The sequence below is a fragment of the Lytechinus variegatus genome, chromosome 15, assembly GCF_018143015.1.
Source record: "Lytechinus variegatus isolate NC3 chromosome 15, Lvar_3.0, whole genome shotgun sequence".
Classification (NCBI taxonomy): domain Eukaryota; kingdom Metazoa; phylum Echinodermata; class Echinoidea; order Temnopleuroida; family Toxopneustidae; genus Lytechinus; species Lytechinus variegatus.
The window spans coordinates 5,677,490-5,695,328 of NC_054754.1; positions in this window are offsets into that span (position 1 = coordinate 5,677,490).

The window sequence follows — 17,839 nt, forward strand, 5'->3', positions numbered from 1 at the left end:
TTTGGTCTACTCGGACTAAGTGTTCATTGGGTGAAATGAATGACAATAAAATGGATATTAGACCAACTGGTTATGAGACGAAATGGTCATAGACGAACTGGTGATTAGACGAAGTGATTATTGAACCAATTGGTTATTGGACCAAAATAATTATGCACCCTATACAACATGATACAAGCTTTGCTTTTTCAGCAGCCTACTCTATTACCGACCTTTTTGTATGATAATCTTGATTATAATTTTTGTACATAGAAATATATATATATATATATATATTAGAGAGCTATGCTCCTTTTAAAATCTACGATTTTATTTCTACGGCATTAACTAAATGATTTGTGAATATTCAATTTCATATGCCGATGCAGACTTTTTCTATTTTACTCAGGTACTCTTTACTGCTAAACCTCGACTGTTGGCGGTGAGGCCCTTTTCCGATTTTCCTGTTTTGGAGCCGGAGATTCGCCATTGTCATCTTGTAGTCATGGCAACGCATCTTTAGAAGCGTCTTTTACAGTGCGCTTCCTCCATCTTCAGCGCATTGGCTTCTTTGAAAGGTAAATTTCTTAATCCGTATGCCCATGAACAGACGTGTTTTTTACGACTGTTTCAGAAACGGATTTTGAATTCTCCTTTTTTGTCACATCATGGGCACTGACGAAGAGTGTGACTTTACCTTTCATTTTAGAGAGCTATGTTCCTTTTAAATTCTGCGATTTATTTCTACGGCATTTACTAAATTATTTGTGAATAATATATATATATATCAGAAATGCGAAACAAATTCACGAGTAATGCAATTTTGCAATGCCAACAAGTTCTTTTATTCACTTTCCAAATTTTGGGTAGTCATCTACCTTCTTCATGTTCTTCGGGGAAGATTCGTGAATTGCGTGAATTCACGAATCTTTCCCGTACATTTACATGTATGTTTATATATATGTGTGTGTGTGTGTGCGGGTGTGTGTGTTTTCCTGCTTACATTTGTATTTAAAAATGTACGAAACAAATTGGAAATGGAAATAAACGAAATGCGAAATGAAATGAAACATGATTTAGAGACTTGGATAGAGACGGAGACAGGAGGTGTATATGCATGTGCATGTGCGTGTGTATGTGTGTGTAAAAACAAATTAAGTAAGTGATGAGTTTTATATTTGCACACGGGTAATACGAAGCGGAAATGTTGACAGCCAATATACAACAGTAAGTAAACGAAGTGATATGTATCTTGTCACCCTCTATCCTTTCCGATGGATCCATAGCGCCATGAATACCATTATTTGCTTAAATTACTCCGCGAATCTCCTTCACTTTGATCGCACTTACCATGGACAGAGAGACTGATGATGACCTTTTTTTGTTGCGACAGTGAATTACCCCCGTAAATGAGCTTTATTTGCGATCTGGCGAAAGGAGAGAGGGGGGAAAACACGACATTAAAATCGCCAAAGTTTATCTTCGGAAAAGAAGATGTTTGAGAAAAAGGCAGGCTTGCGTGTTTGCGGCTTGTTGGCGCTGACAGTGACGAGACTAGCGTGGATAAGAGCGTGAAATAGGCAAGGGAAATCGCACGAGATTTTGTGACAGATCTTGTAAAAGAGATGAGGTATAAATTAACACGAAGTGACATGAGCCTAAACGTTCGGCATGTTTCCCATTGAGCAGCCAGGATATGAAATATTTGCATGCAGAGAGAAGAAACGAAAGAAGGATTGCCGTAGATAAAGGGTGAAAAAAGGTACATGGATATACTGAATGCGCACATCACCACGAGCTGGTTACTTAAATATACGTCCGCTCGTTTTGTACTTTTTTTGCCAGCACCGGCAATAGATTTCGCAAGTAATGCGTGGAGAAAATATGTAAATGGCGGTTGCATTTCGCTCATCTGCAGTGACATGTAGCGGAAAATGACTTTTCCGATCGCAGCTTTTAAGAATCTCATCGCTTAATCGAGCAAAGCTGCTTCTGTTTAACTAAGAAAAAATACTTCCCAAAATTTTCCCCTTTTTGCGATTTCGCTACACCACCGCGCAACAAGTGAAGCGCGCGAGCTTACTTCAGTTCTGCATCATTAGGCTCGTTCAAGATTTTCCTTTTTTGTTTTATGTCAAATTAAGCGAAAGGGGAGAGGGATAAAATTAAAAATGGTACAAAGTAGCTATTAGAATTAGATAGGTGTAGGGGATGTTGAAGAGGAGAACAGGGAACCCGTTATTTTCTGAACTTTGGAGGTGTTGGAGCGTGTTTTAGATGAAATCGATCCGAATAGTGTCTTGCTACCAACCACTTATCTAATCGATATGCGCTCTCGCTCGATTGCAATAAGTGTATCGTCTGGCGAAATGCGTGTATATATGAACGGCAATCGACAGAAGAGCATTCGATTTATTTTCGTTTTGGAAAGGACTGATTTTTTCTTGAATCTGCCTTTGATTTACCATCCTAATGGTGTAAACAGATACATGGGTAAAGTCACGAGGAGATTTAGTTTCAAAAGACAACACAAAGTCGAAATACACCTCTGGGAATGTGAGAGAAAATGACAAAAGTAGAGTAACGGCCCAAAAAAGGCTTTTAAGTAGGCCTATACATTACAACTTACAATCACTAAAGAAAAATGGCCGACAGCCTTGTCCTTTGATGTTGATGGATGCTACTCAATATTTTCTCATATTAACGTTTTCCCTTTTTATGATAACATTTTTTTTCAGCTCATATCGAATTTAACCAGGACATGTAACACAAAAGCAAATATCATTATAGTCATGTCTTTTCTTGGTTAATACGCGCTTGCACTGAGTCAATATTTACTTAAGAGATTCATCGGTTAAGACTTAAAATGATGTTATCGGCCCAAACACTCCGCACAGCACATAATAGGGGATCACTTTAGTCATTTTACTCCAAGTGTTACGGAGTTAGTTCGGTTAATTGTCAGTTAGCCTAATGCCAATTCGTCCAATTACCAACTTGTCTCCTATCATTTGGTCTACCTTCAGTCCGTCCACTATCCACATGGTCTAAGCGCTATTTCGTCCACTCACCATTTCGTCTAATAACCAGTTGGTCCAATAGCTAGTTAAGTCCATGTACCATTTGATGTATATAATTGGACTTAGTGTCAATTGTGCAAAATGACTGAAATAAAATGAATATTAGACCAACTGGTTATGAGACGAAATGGTCATAGACGAACTGGCGATGAAACCAAGTGATGGTTCGACCAAATACTTATTGGACCAAACTGATTGTTAGACGAAATGTTGGAGGACGGTATGGCATTAGACTAAATGAAGGTAAACCGTGCGATGAGTGGACGAGTTGGCAATAGACGAAATGACAATTAACCGTTACTTCAACATCCATGCGTGTTCTTGCACCTTTGGTTGTAACTTAAACACTATCGTTATGGTCAAACTGTAAAGTGTAATTATAACACCTGTTGGGGTTTGGTTCTTTAGAACACAAATTGTTCTTTTTAACACCCAAGTGCACAAGAATGAAAAAAAAGGTCATATGCACAACATATTTCTTCTTCAGTTTGTAGTTCAAAATAGCCTAAACTACAGTTTGTGCTGTGTGGAGTGTTTGGCCTGATGAAATCTTTTTAGGTCTGACCCTCTTTAAATTTTGAGCCGTTGCATCTTTGATTGTAATGGTATATCGGCGGGTCCTGGATTAGGACTAGTCTGCTGGGCAAACCCTTCACTCGAGTAAAGAAATGATTTAAATAATGATATTAAACAAAGTAAAACCCTAAATAAGTTTGAAAAAACTCTTGAAAGTTGAAATTTTGCTCAGTATAAAAACTCCTGCCAATAGCACACTGTAGGTCACTATGATTTATAATTATTATTTCTAGTTTGCTTGTTTGTTTGTTTATTTCCCATATGTTAGCCCATTGTTTCTTTCTTTTTTTAAATTGTATTTCAATGTTATCTGTTGTTCACTCTTTATGTATGTATTATATTGATTTGTATTTGATTGTACCATGGTGGTGCCCCACTCACAATTTTTTTTTTAATGAAAACTTCTAGGGGCTCCCAATCCCATGTTTTTACCTAATTTCATATACCTGTATTTTTATGATTGATTGATTGAAATAAATTTTGAATTGAATTGAATTGCAGCCTATTCATGCCTTGTGTACTGAAGGCCCTCTCGCTGTATTGGAACAGCAAGATTTGTATGTGCTAATCTTTGCGTGGAGGCACACTTGTTGATCAAAGTTCCAATCAGGGTCTGTGCCTGCAGACTATATTAGGACGTTCTTGCACCGCCACACAGAACGGATTTAAGAACACAGCAAATATTTTGAAAGTGCCCGTCAAAATAATGACCTTTAAAAAAAAACAGTTGGAAGGTCTTTGTCGAAGATTGTTGAACCAGAACAGCAGTTTTGGAGCTGACGAAAAGTTGCCAATAAGTCGTTTGTTCGGTGTCCAGGACGAAGCTTCTGTTTGGATTCGCCAAATTCCGACGAAGACTTCTTGGCTCTTCTTTGTCATCGTGAACGGCATTTGGAAATAAATTTCTATGTTTCCCCCGGCCCTTCTCACTACACACCATGCAGATCCTTCCTAGAATAAATACACTCACTAATGAGAGCAAACCGTGTAATCAAACCACAAACTCTTCTTTCCGATGTGTACACACTTGAAGTTGAGTCATCATAATCGTTCTCCCGATCGTGCAGGGAGATCTTTCAAAGGTATGATGACCGCAGCGGGAACTGACCACTGACCGAGGTCGGAAAGTGAGGAAGGTGAGGGCTGACCATGCACTGACCCGATAAAGGTCTGGTGTTGATATCGCTCTGGATCTGTTACCTCAGTCGATCCTACCGTATCGATCGTTTGAGTGATGGTTGGTTTTGGGATTGTCAGACTGTGACAGGATGCATTCCGATTTCCTTTCCAATTTTCCCTCTTCATTCTTTGTCCTTCGTGTGTCATTTCTGGGGAGTCTTGGGGACCGCTTCATAAAAGGTTCTTTTGGATGTTTTATATGAATACACGACAAAGTATGTTGTATTAGATGGATGCCAGAGTAACAGTCCTGGGGCCCGTTTCATAACGAGTTACAACTGTTGTAACTTTGCCATTTTTTCAACTACCATGGCAACCTTGATTCTGATCGGCTGCTGAGCCCTGTTGCCATGGTAGTTGCCATGATGGCAAAGTACCAACAGTTGCAGGTCCTTTATGAAGCGGGTCCCAGTTCACTGATTCTTAGCCAATCAAATCAAGGAAAGTTGTCAGATCATAGAACTTGTCAGTAAATGTTGGAAATGCTCTCCAATGTTGTGCACGTCTTTTCCTGCACCTCACCTTTTTCTTTTTTCTTCTTTTCACTTTTCTTCTTCATTTGCTCTTTCTTCCCAATCTCCTCCTCCTCCTTCTTCTTCTTCTTAAATTTTCCTTCTACTTTATCTTCTCCTTAATTTTTTCCTTCTTCTTCATCTTCTTCTTCTCCTCCTCCTTCCTCTTCTCACTCTTCTCCCTCCTTCCTTCTTTCAGCTCAATTCCATTTCCTTTTTCCGCCTCTGCTTTTCGATCTATACTTTTTTCTCTCCTCTTAAAATTTGACAAATGCTTTTTTGTTACCAACGTCTTATACATTTTTATCTTCACTATGTTCTCCCCCACTCTTATCCCCTCTCCACTCCTTACTTTCCCCAAATACCTATGTTTATATTAAATATTACCTGTAAATTTGTTTTTTAAAATATATTTCTTTTAAATCATATTCACACATTGACATTCAATCCTAATCGATTTCCATTCAAATTTCGTATGAATTATGTCAATAAAAATATATCATAAGCACATTATCAAACTAAGGAAGGTGAACATATAACACTCGTCCATTATATCTGATCTCATTTTCCTCTTAGGTGAACTAGATAAGGTCATAGTATCATTTTTTCGCACGCTTTCTCTCCCCCCTCCTTGATTCGAAGAGCCGCTGCGGAACTAATGCGAGTCCCGGCGAATGAAAAGTGGCACATTACGTATTGATTTTAGTTGGAATGTAAACATTGTTAAAACATTTGACCTTGGGTGAGTCAAAATCATTAAAAGGTGCTGTTTCACTTTTTTTTCTATATCAGCTTTTCATATAAGGATATAAAGTCCTTAAACATACGACCTGAAATTCATGTATTGAAATATTACGAGTACGCACGTGTGATAAACATTTTTGGGGTCACACTCATGCAGAGATGTCAATATAAAGGCCACCGAACACCGTACGACTGGTACATGATCCGATTTTGGAACAAATAACATTTTGCTCATTTTCTGAAAATGTGAATGAAACGTATCTTTTAAATTGAGGTTCAAATTAACCGAAAGAATACATATATAACAATTTTGATGATTGCAAGCCTTTTTTTTAGTAAAGGCTAAATTAGTTTCAAATCGTAGCCACTCGTACGATTGCTATGACGTCATTACGACTCGATATTAAAATCGCTTTTATTCTAATAAGGATAGCATAGTGACAGATTTGAAAATAGGTTTTCGTACGATGATTTAGAACATTACACAGGAAAATATTTCATGTCTCAATATCAGCATGAAGTTCTACTATGTGTTATACCAATATCGGGTCGCAGACCAATCGTAAGTGGTGCGGTGGCCTTCTCTACAGTCACCCTGCAACAGGTGGGCGGGGCGTATATTTTAGTGAACGCGGGGCATGGGAGTGGTTTGAGATAAGATAGGCGTGACCATATAAATAATAGTACAGCACAATGCAGTGATAAAATTTTGTGTGCTAATTATATTACATGTATTAAAGAAAAATATGGATTACATCTGAAGATATCTTGTGAAAGAATTTCGTTTTAAAGAGAAAAAAAGTTATATACGTCTTGGGAATGACTTTTAAGTCTAGGGAACGAGTAATTAAGTCGTAAAAAAAGAAAGAAAGAAAGTCGTTGAAAAAATGTGACATACATGTCACATTAGGGGCTCCGTAGTCATCAACAAAAAGAAGTAAGTTAATATCTACGGTAGATAGCACAGAGGCGAATGAGGACAGGACGATGGAAAATGAACAGGAGAGAGGGAGAGAGCGAGAGAGAGAGGGAGGGAGAGGGGTATGGATATTGGTCTAATGTGCGTGAGGGTGTGTGTGTGTGTGAAAGAGCGGGGGAGAGGATCAACCATTTTTATAACTGATTTCATTGTTTCTCCTTTAAGTTATATATGATTTATGTTTGTATTAAGTTAGTGAAAAAAGTCAAAATATGAAATGTAAAATATTATATTAGGTGTTTTGAAATGTTAAATTAAAATGTTATATATTTTTGTTCATGGAATCAGAATAAAACAGTATGGGAAAAAAAATTACTGGATAGGTGAAACGACGATCGAAATGGACAAGAGAGAGAGAGGGATAATGGGAGGGTAGATTGCAGGATACAGGGATATGGATGTGGGTCTAATATGTGTGAGGGTGTGCGTGTGTGTGAAAGAGGGAGAGAGACAGAGGACTGCTGGGTGGGTGAAAGAATTGAACGGTGAATGGCAAGTGACGGGGGTATGGATGTGTGGGTCGAATGTTTGTGAGGGTGTTTGTGAAAGAGGGAGAGAGACAGAGGGGGAGCTGGATGGGTGAAAGAATTGAATGGTGAATGGCAAGGGGCAGGGGTATGGATGTGTGGGTAAAATGTGTGAGGGTGTGTGTGTGTGTGTGGGGAAGAGGGAGAGAGACAGAGAGAGAGGATTGCTGGATGGGTGAAAGAATGGAACGGTGAATGGCAAGGGACAGGGAAATGGATGTGTTGGTCTAATGTGTGCGTGTGGGTGAGAGTGTGGGTGGGTGTGCGTGTGTGTGTGAAAGTGTGTGAGATGGAGAGATAGAGACACATAGCATGAATCCAAAATTGATTTTAAAAAATAAATAAATGAAGAAAAGTGAGAAAAGGGGCAGAAATTCAGAGGGTAGAGATTTTTTCTTCAAATGCAGAAACAGTAGAATAGAAATTGAAAGAGAGACAGATAAACAAAAATACGTAAAGAAAGAGATGGAGGTTATGTTTATTGAACTTTTCTGTTGAACAAAACAAATTTAAAAGGACATGCAATATTTCAAGGCAACGTCCTGAAATCTTGCGGGGTTTTTAACAGACAGATCTTTATGCGACCATCTCAATTATACTGTAGCCAAAAACAGAAACAAAAAGCAAAAATGGGTAAAAGAAAAAGTCGGTCAAATCGTCTGGAAATATGAAAAAGTATATATATCAGACGACACAATTTAGAAAACAAGGACAGTGTAATAAGCGAAGACTGCTCGGGATACATTATTTTGTCTGGATATTCCCATGTAATTCGATTTCATTATAATGATTTTTTTGTCTCTCCGTTTTAGTTTCCCGGTTCGTTCAATGTTTGTTGAGTGTGTGTTTTATTATTGGAAAGACTGCGTGGCCAAAGCAAATATGTACGTGGCGCCTAGCGTTCACGGAAGAAAGTCTTGTTTGTCGACAAGTCGGACACACGTGCGCAACCATCTTATTAACCGTATCTCAATTACACCGTAGTTTGTCAAATACAAAAGAAGAAAAAATGAACGAGGGATCAGCTTTGTAATTTAAAAAGTTTGCTTAAATGTGGGGTAGATTTTAAAGGTAAGATCGGCTGATAATAAACCTTTGAAAATACAGAAGATAGCTTAAAAGCGTGTGATAATTGCGGTAAGAATTGATACACCCTCGAACGTAACCTTGTTTTTCCGCATAACCACAACTTTCCTTAAAACGGAAATTGACAAGCGCTATCAGTCTTTTGAGCAATGTGAGATTTTTTAGCTAAATTCCACATTGTTAAATGTCAAATCCAATATGTTGCATCTAGATTTTAGCATTGTTACTACAATCCGTTAAAAACAGAAGGGCTTTCTCATTCTGTGGTCACGGTGGTGTACTGTAAACAAAAGAGAATTTAAGTAATCATGATAATAATCGCCTAATTTGCGAGGCATATCGTCTCCTTCAACGTAATGGAAAATAAATGTATTCTTTAAACGAAAATTAAATGAAATATTATAGTAAAGTCCCTAGAATTAAAGAAAAAATGTAGTTTGCGACCATTATCCATGTACATTTTTAAAAATTACATTCGTGTACATAGACGTTGTGAGGTGCAGGGGGGGGGGGGTCGAGTCACTTCTTTTATTCAGTGAGTTAATTGTATTGAATATGTCGCGTGAATGCATGGTATTTTAACACGGATAAGTCGTTTTTATCATGCAGTTTTGATTCCAATGAACTGTATTAATGTGCATTTTATTTAAAAAAATATAGATTATTGTGCAGTTTTAAGTGGCATGGCGTGACGGAGAAGTGACTCGACCCACTTGTTTCAAAAGTCATCTCCCTTGCCCTCCCATGATCATGATGATCCTCTTGTGGAATCCTGATGCAGAATAATATCTAAAATTCACACGGGGGGGAGAGAAGCTGGAGTTAGAGATCCCGGTTCAATCCCACGGAGGAATGGTGAGAGTGACGTCCGCGATCCATCTTGGAATAAGTTAACATTAAAGGATGTCTATGACGACGAAGACGATAGTTAAACGATGGTGGCGGTGGTGGTGGTGATGTTGATGATAGTGATGATGATCAGGTGACGATGATGATGATGGTGATGATCAGATGATGATGATGACGTGGTGGTGGTGGTGGGGATGGTGATGATGATGAAGATGATGGTGATGATGGTAATGATGGTGATGATGATGAAGATGATGGTGATGATGGTAATGATGGTGATGATGGTAATGATGGTGATGATGATGATGATGGTGATGATGATGGTGATGATGATGATGATGATGATGGTGATAATGATGGTGATGATGATGATGAAGATTATGATGATGATGATGAAGATGATGATGATGATGGTGGTGGCGATGAGGGTGATGGTGATGATAATTATGGTGGTGTTCGTGGTAGTGCTAATGATGACGATGGTAGTGGTGGTGGTGTAGAAAGCGATGATGTCGACGATAGGCCTGTTAGTGAAGATCGCAATGAGTTTGATGATGACTAGTCTGGCAATGCTTACAATTATGACAACCATGATAATGATGAAGGATAGTGATGATCGTAATGACGATGATGAAAACGATGACAATGGTGAAGATAGCAATGATAATCACAATTGTAAAATACATGATGGTGTGATGTTACTTGGTCTATTCAGCACAACTCATTTTTTTGATGAAATTAGCGGGTTTTTTTTAAATGGGCCTCGAAACTGAAACCCGATATACAGATCTGATGATGACGATTCTAGATTGGCTCTTCTAATATTGACCTAACCCCCAAAATCTCTGTCATGCTGCTAATTTTTTTTCCTGCTTTTGATTGTAGGTCATTATTTTCTAAAAATACATCAACGTTATCATGGTTATCGTCATTCGTTAATATTTTCATAATGAATGATTTTAGTGATGTACAAGATGACGCAATATTAGTCTTCAAATTGTCTCCTTTGACAAAATATGTCGGAATAAGATGGCAGTGCCGTCTTTAACTGCCTGAAGGGAAGGGATTGCGTTCTGCGTGAAATCCATGACTCTCGGCACGATCGTCAACACAAACATTTTTGTAAGATTTTCCTCCTCCTCCCTCCATCTCCTTTCTCGTCGTATTTTCTGTCTCCCTCTCTTTCACCCTTCCTCGCTCTCTCTCTCTGCCCCCTTTCTCAATCTCTCAGCACTCTCTCTCTCCATCCCCCTCTTCCCCCTTCTTGCTATCTCCAATCTCTCTGTTTTGTTGGTCTTTTCCCCTCTAACATTTCGCATGTCAATTAGATCTTTAGAGTGTCCCTGTCAATTCCCCTATTTCATATCTCTAATGCTCTTTCTTTCTGTGTTTATGTGTATCTGTACCCGTCTGTAGGTTTGTCTATCTATTTGTCTGTCTGTCCGTCTGTCTCCCTCTCTCCCGTTTCTCTGTGCCCCCTCCCTCTCTCGCACACTCACTCCCCCCTCTCTTTATTCCATCCCCTTTCGTTTCCTCTGCCGTGTCTACCTCTCTTTAAATCGCTTTCGCTTGTCTTGGCTCTGCTCTCGCTGGTGATCGGCGTGGCGTCGACTCGCTATCGAGCCCGACGTCTCAAATGGACGGCTTCGATTTCAATCAGGGGATCGATGACGGATTCGTGTCATGAAGCCTGGTCTGGTCGAATGTCAAGATCGTTTGCCAAAGACGAGATGACAATGGGAGGGAAGGGAGATAGAGGATGGGATCACAGGGTTCGACCAGGGAAAGAGGGGACAATAACACAATATATATATATCATGCAGGCTCGGATCCATGGGGGGGGCCGAGGGGGCCTTGGCCCCCCCCCTTCGGCTAAAAAAAAAGAGAGGGAAAGAAGAGAAAAAGAGGGAAGAGGGGAAAGAAAAGAAAAAAAGAAGAAAGGAAGAAGGGAAGAAAAAAAGAGAGGAAAAGGGGGGAAAAGAAAAAGGGAAAAGAGAGAAGGGAGAGGAGGAAAAGAAGAGGGGGAAGGAAGAAGAGGGAAAAAAAGAGAGAGAAAAGGGGGAAAGAAAAGGAGAAAAGGGAAGAGGGGGAAGGAAGGGAAGGAAAAGAGAGAGGGAAAGGGGAAAGAAAGAGAAGGAAAAAGAGAGGGAAAGGAAAAGGAGAAAAAAAAGAGAAAGAGGGGAAGAGGGGAAAGGAAGAGAAGAAAAAGAGAAAAGAAAAGGAGGAAGAGAAGAAAAGAAAGGAGAGGGAGAGAGAGGAAAGAAGAGAAGAAAAAAGAGAGGGAAAGAAAAGAAGAGGAGAAAAGAGCGGAAAGAAAGAGAAAAAAGAGGAAAAGGGAAGGAAGGAAGAGAAGAAAAAGGGAGGGGGAGGGAGAAGAAAAGAGAGGAAAAGAGGAAGAAGAGAGAGGAGGAAGAGGGGAAAAGGAAAAGGAGAAAAAAGGAAAGAGAGGAAGAGGGAAGAAAGAAGGGAAAAAGAGAGAGAAGGGGAAGAAAAGGGAAAGGAAGAGGGGAAAGTAAAGAAAAAAAAGGGAAAGGAAAGGAAGAAGGGAAAAGAAAGAGAAAAAAGAGGAAGAGGGGGGGAAGAAGAGAAGGAAAACGAGGGGTGGGGGAGAAAAAAGAGGAAGAGGGGGGAAAAAGAGAGAGGAAGAGGGGAAAAGGAGAAAAAAGAAGAAAGAGGAAGATGGAAGAAAGAAGAGAAGAAAAAAAGAAAGAGAGAAAGGGGGAAAGAAGAGAAGAAAGGGGAGAGGAAGAGGGGAAGGACGAGAAGAAAAAAAGAGGAAGAGGAGGAAAGAAAATGATGTTCGAACCAAAAGGGCGCTGAAATGATGTTCGAAGGAATGTCATAATGCTGTTCAAACTGGGGGCAGAATTGATGTTTGAACGGGGGGGGGGGGGGCGAATTGATGGTCGACGTAGGGTCGCCAAATTGATGTTGGAACTAGGGGGCGCCAAATTGATACTCGAGCGAGGGGGGCGAAATGGTATTCGAACTAGGGGCGCCAAATTGATGTTGGACCTACATGTAGGGGCGCCAAATTGATACTCGAGCTAGGGCGCCGAAATGATGTTCGAACTGGAAGGGGGCCGAATCGATGTTCGAGCTCTGGGGGGGGGGGGGGCCGAATCGATGTTCAAACTAGGGGGCGCAAAATTGATACTCGAGCTCGGGGGGAATAATATTCGAACTAGGGAAGGCAAATTGAGTTCGAAGGGATGCCAAAATGATGTTCCAACTGGGGGCCGAATTTATGTTCGAACGGGGGGGGGGGCCGAATTGATGATCGACCTACATGTAGGGGCGCCAAATTGATGTTGGACCTACATGTAGGGGCGCCGAATTGATATTCGAACTAGGGGCGCCAAATTGATGTTGGACCTACATGTAGGGGCGCCGAATTGATATTCGAACTTGGAGGGCGCCGAAATGATGTTCGAACTGGGGGCGCCAAATTAATACTCGAACTGGGGAGGGGGGGCCTAATCGATGTTCGAGCTAGGGGGGCGCCAATTGATACTCAAACTAGGGGGCGCCGAATTAATGTTCGAACTAGGGGGGCGCAAAATTGATACTCGAGCTAGGGGGGGGGGCGATTCGAACTAAGGAAGGCAAATTGAGTTCGAAGGGATGCCAAAATGATGTTCCAACTGGGGGCCGAATTTATGTTCGAACGGGGGGGGGGGGGGGGCGAATTGATGATCGACCTACATGTAGGGGCGCCAAATAATGTTAGACCTACATGTAGGGGCGCCGAATTGATATTCGAACTAGGAGGGCGCCGAAATGATACTCGAAAAAGGGAGGGAGGCCGAATCGAGGTTCGAGGTAGGGGGCGCTAAATTGATACTCAAACTAGGGGGTGCCGAATTGATGTTCAAACTAGGGGGGGGGGCGCAAAATTGATACTCGAACTAGGGGGGTAAAATGATATTCTAACTAGGGAAGGCAAATTGAGTTCGAAGGTATGCCAAAATGATGTTCGAACTGGGGGCCGAATTGATGTTCGAACGGGGGGGGGGCAAATTGATGATTGACCTACATGTAGGGGCGCCGAACTGATATTCGAACTAGGAGGGCGCCGAATCGATATTCGAGGTAGGGGGCGCCAAATTGATACTCAAACTAGGGGGCGCCGAATTGATGTTCAAACTAGGGGGCGCCAAATCGATACTCGAGCGAGGGGGGCGAAATGGTATTCGAACTAGGGCGCCAAATTGATGTTGGACCTACATGTAGGGGCGCCAAATTGATACTCGAGCTAGGGCGCCGAAATGATGTTCGAACTGGAAGGGGCCGAATCGATGTTCGAGCTCTGGGGGGGGGCCGAATCGATGTTCAAACTAGGGGGCGCAAAATTGATACTCGAGCTCGGGGGGAATAATATTCGAACTAGGGAAGGCAAATTGAGTTCGAAGGGATGCCAAAATGATGTTCCAACTGGGGGCCGAATTTATGTTCGAACGGGGGGGGGGGGGGCCGAATTGATGATCGACCTACATGTAGGGGCGCCAAATTGATGTTGGACCTACATGTAGGGGCGCCGAATTGATATTCGAACTAGGGGCGCCAAATTGATGTTGGACCTACATGTAGGGGCGCCGAATTGATATTCGAACTTGGAGGGCGCCGAAATGATGTTCGAAGGGATGTTAAAATGATGTTCGAACTGGGGGCGCCAAATTAATACTCGAACTGGGGAGGGGGGCCTAATCGATGTTCGAGCTAGGGGGGGCCAATTGATACTCAAACTAGGGGGCGCCGAATTAATGTTCGAACTAGGGGGGCGCAAAATTGATACTCGAGCTAGGGGGGGGGGGCGATTCGAACTAAGGAAGGCAAATTGAGTTCGAAGGGATGCCAAAATGATGTTCCAACTGGGGGCCGAATTTATGTTCGAACGGGGGGGGGGGGCGAATTGATGATCGACCTACATGTAGGGGCGCCAAATTAATGTTAGACCTACATGTAGGGGCGCCGAATTGATATTCGAACTAGGAGGGCGCCGAAATGATACTCGAAAAGGGAGGGAGGCCGAATCGAGGTTCGAGGTAGGGGGCGCTAAATTGATACTCAAACTAGGGGGTGCCGAATTGATGTTCAAACTAGGGGGGGGGGCGCAAAATTGATACTCGAACTAGGGGGTAAAATGATATTCTAACTAGGGAAGGCAAATTGAGTTCGAAGGTATGCCAAAATGATGTTCGAACTGGGGGCCGAATTGATGTTCGAACGGGGGGGGGGGCAAATTGATGATTGACCTACATGTAGGGGCGCCGAACTGATATTCGAACTAGGAGGGCGCCGAAATGATGTTCGAAGTGGGGGCACCAAATTGATACTCGAACTAGGGAGGGGGGCCGAATCGATATTCGAGGTAGGGGCGCCAAATTGATACTCAAACTAGGGGGCGCGAATTGATGTTCAAACTAGGGGGCGCAAAATTGATACTCGAACTAGGGAAGGCAAATCGAGTTCGAAGGGATGCCAAAATGATGTTCGAACTGGGGGGCGAATCGATGTTCGAACGGGGGGGCCAAATTGATGATCGACCTACATGTAGGGGCGCGAAACTGATATTCGAACTGCCGCCTTGTTGTTGGCTCATTGTCCCATATATTGAAAGTTTGAAATGCCTTGGCCTTGAGGTTTTTAGGCCTTGGGTTTCCATGCCTTGGCCCTTGGGGATTGAAGCCTTGGTCTTGGGTATTAAAGCCTTGGCCTTGGAGGTTTCAGCCTTGACTACAATACTGATGGATATATTGATAGATATTATTTACAGAAATTTTGAAGTTTACTTGCACACACTAAGAAAAAAAGGTTCAGAATTTAACCCCGAAAGGTTGATGCAAAATCAGCACCCTATGGGTTCAAAAATTGAACCCCTGATTTGGGGTTCAAAAATTGAATCCTGCGGTTGGGGTTCATTTTTGCACCATGCGGGTTCAAAATTGCATCCCTAGGGGTTCAATTTGAAATTTAGGGGTGCAGTGTTCAGGCAATATCATCAGATTCCGCGCCCTCATTATGCATTAATACTAAGATATCAATTTAATAATTAAATTGTCACTTTTGTTTTATCTCGCGCTTAGCAAGATGAATAGGAAGATATATAGTCATTATATTCATATGATAACATGTCCTAAGGATGTCAAGGTCCTATGTCTCAAAATTAAAGTAATAATGAAACATATCAGCTCTTTATCAAATGCGATTTATATCCACCTTACAAGTTTCCTACAAAGTGTTTGAAATATCAGATCGGAATATCAAAGATTTTAAGCTCGCGTTTCGCGCTCACTTTTATTTTCATGATAAAAGATTGTTTAGAATGCCTAGATTCTAGGTCTTAATCTGAAAAACGCCCGGGCATTTTCATTCAGTTATCCAGTTTCAGATCACAATATAAAAAATTCTGCTCGCCCTTTGTGCTCGTATTATTAATGTAAGAAGATCCCCTTTCTCATCCCTTTCATGATTTACAAAACATGAATAGAGTATCCCGTACAAGGTTGAAATCTCGATTTTTTTTACCGTCGCGTTTCGCGCTCGCATAAATTGATTGTGAAATATATAATGTCTTCATGGCTAAATGCAAGCAGTCCTTAAAAGGCACTTTTCGATCAGTTCAAAACGTATACAAACATTTTCTGCTCGCGCTTTCCGCTCGCATTATTAATGTAGGAAGATCCCCTTTTACTCATCTTTTTCATGATTTAGGAAAAATGAATAGTGTCCCGTTCTAGGTCTAAAACTAAAATTTTCCGCTCGCACTTCGCGCTCGCATCAATTGTTTGGTTATATAGCTATCTTGTTCATGATTACAAAAACTGATTAAAGTTTTCCATTCTTTATGTAGAAATGTCAAAAATTTTCAGCTCGCGCTTCGCGCTCGCATTATTTGATTGATGAAATATCTAATGTCTTGAAATGAATAGTGTCCCGTTCTAGGTCTAAAACTAAAATTTTCCGCTCGCACTTCGCGCTCGCATCAATTGTTTAGTTATATAGCTATCTTGTTCATGATTACAAAAACTGATTAAAGTTTTCCATTCTTTATGTAGAAATGTCAAAAAAAAATCAGCTCGCGCTTCGCGCTCGCATTATTTGATTGATGAAATATCTAATGTCTTGAAATGAATAGTGTCCCGTTCTAGGTCTAAAACTAAAATTTTCCGCTCGCACTTCGCGCTCGCATCAATTGTTTAGTTATATAGCTATCTTGTTCATGATTACAAAAACTGATTAAAGTTTTCCATTCTTTATGTAGAAATGTCAAAAATTTTCAGCTCGCGCTTCGCGCTCGCATTTTTTTATTGATGAAATATCTAATGTCTTCATGGCTAAATGCAAGCAGTCCCTAAAAGGCACTTTTCGATCAGTTCTAAACGTATACAAACATTTTCTGCTCGCGCTTTGTGCTTGCATTATTAATGTAGGAAGATCCCCTCTTACTCATCTTTTTCATGATTTAGGAAACATGAATAGTGTCCCGTTCTAGGTCTAAATCTAGAATAGTTCCGCTCGCATCAATTGTTTAGTTATATAGCTATCTTGTTCATGATTACAAAAACTGATTAAAGTTTTTCATTCTTTATGTAGAAATGTCAAAAATTTTCAGCTCGCGCTTCGCGCTCGCATTATTTGATTGATGAAATATGTAATGTCTTCATGGCTAAATGCAAGCAGTCCTTTAAAGGCACTTTTCGATCAGTTCCAAACGTATACAAACATTTTCTGCTCGCGCTTTGTGCTCGCATTATTAATGTAGGAAGATCCCCTCTTACTCATTTTTTTCATGATTTAGGAAACATGAATAGAGTGTCCCGTTCTAGGTCTAAATCTAGAATTTTTCCGCTCGCACTTCGCGCTCGCATCAATTGATTTGATTTGACTTGATTTATTATTTTCTTCTGCATCCATAACATTCGTATAATAAATTTTTCACAACATAATAAACATAATATGTTAGCATTTTTGGCATCAATCATAAATAAAGAGTACTGAAAAAATAATTTTAGACAAAAATGATAAACTATATGATATTCACAATTTGCAGGAGAAGGATTGTCATCATAAGCAAATTTCTTGAAAAAACGACAATCCCAAACTTATACTAATTGAATTAATACATTTATAAAGCAGAATTGGCATTTATTTTTCAAATACGAAACATGAATTCATGCAATATTATAGCATAAAGATGAAGATGATAAAGCTGAGGGTGACGGTGATATGATGATGATGATGAAGGCCATGGAGATGATGGTGGTCATGATGAAGATATTGGTAATAACTAAATCGAAGGAGGAATAAATTCACGATAAAAAGGAT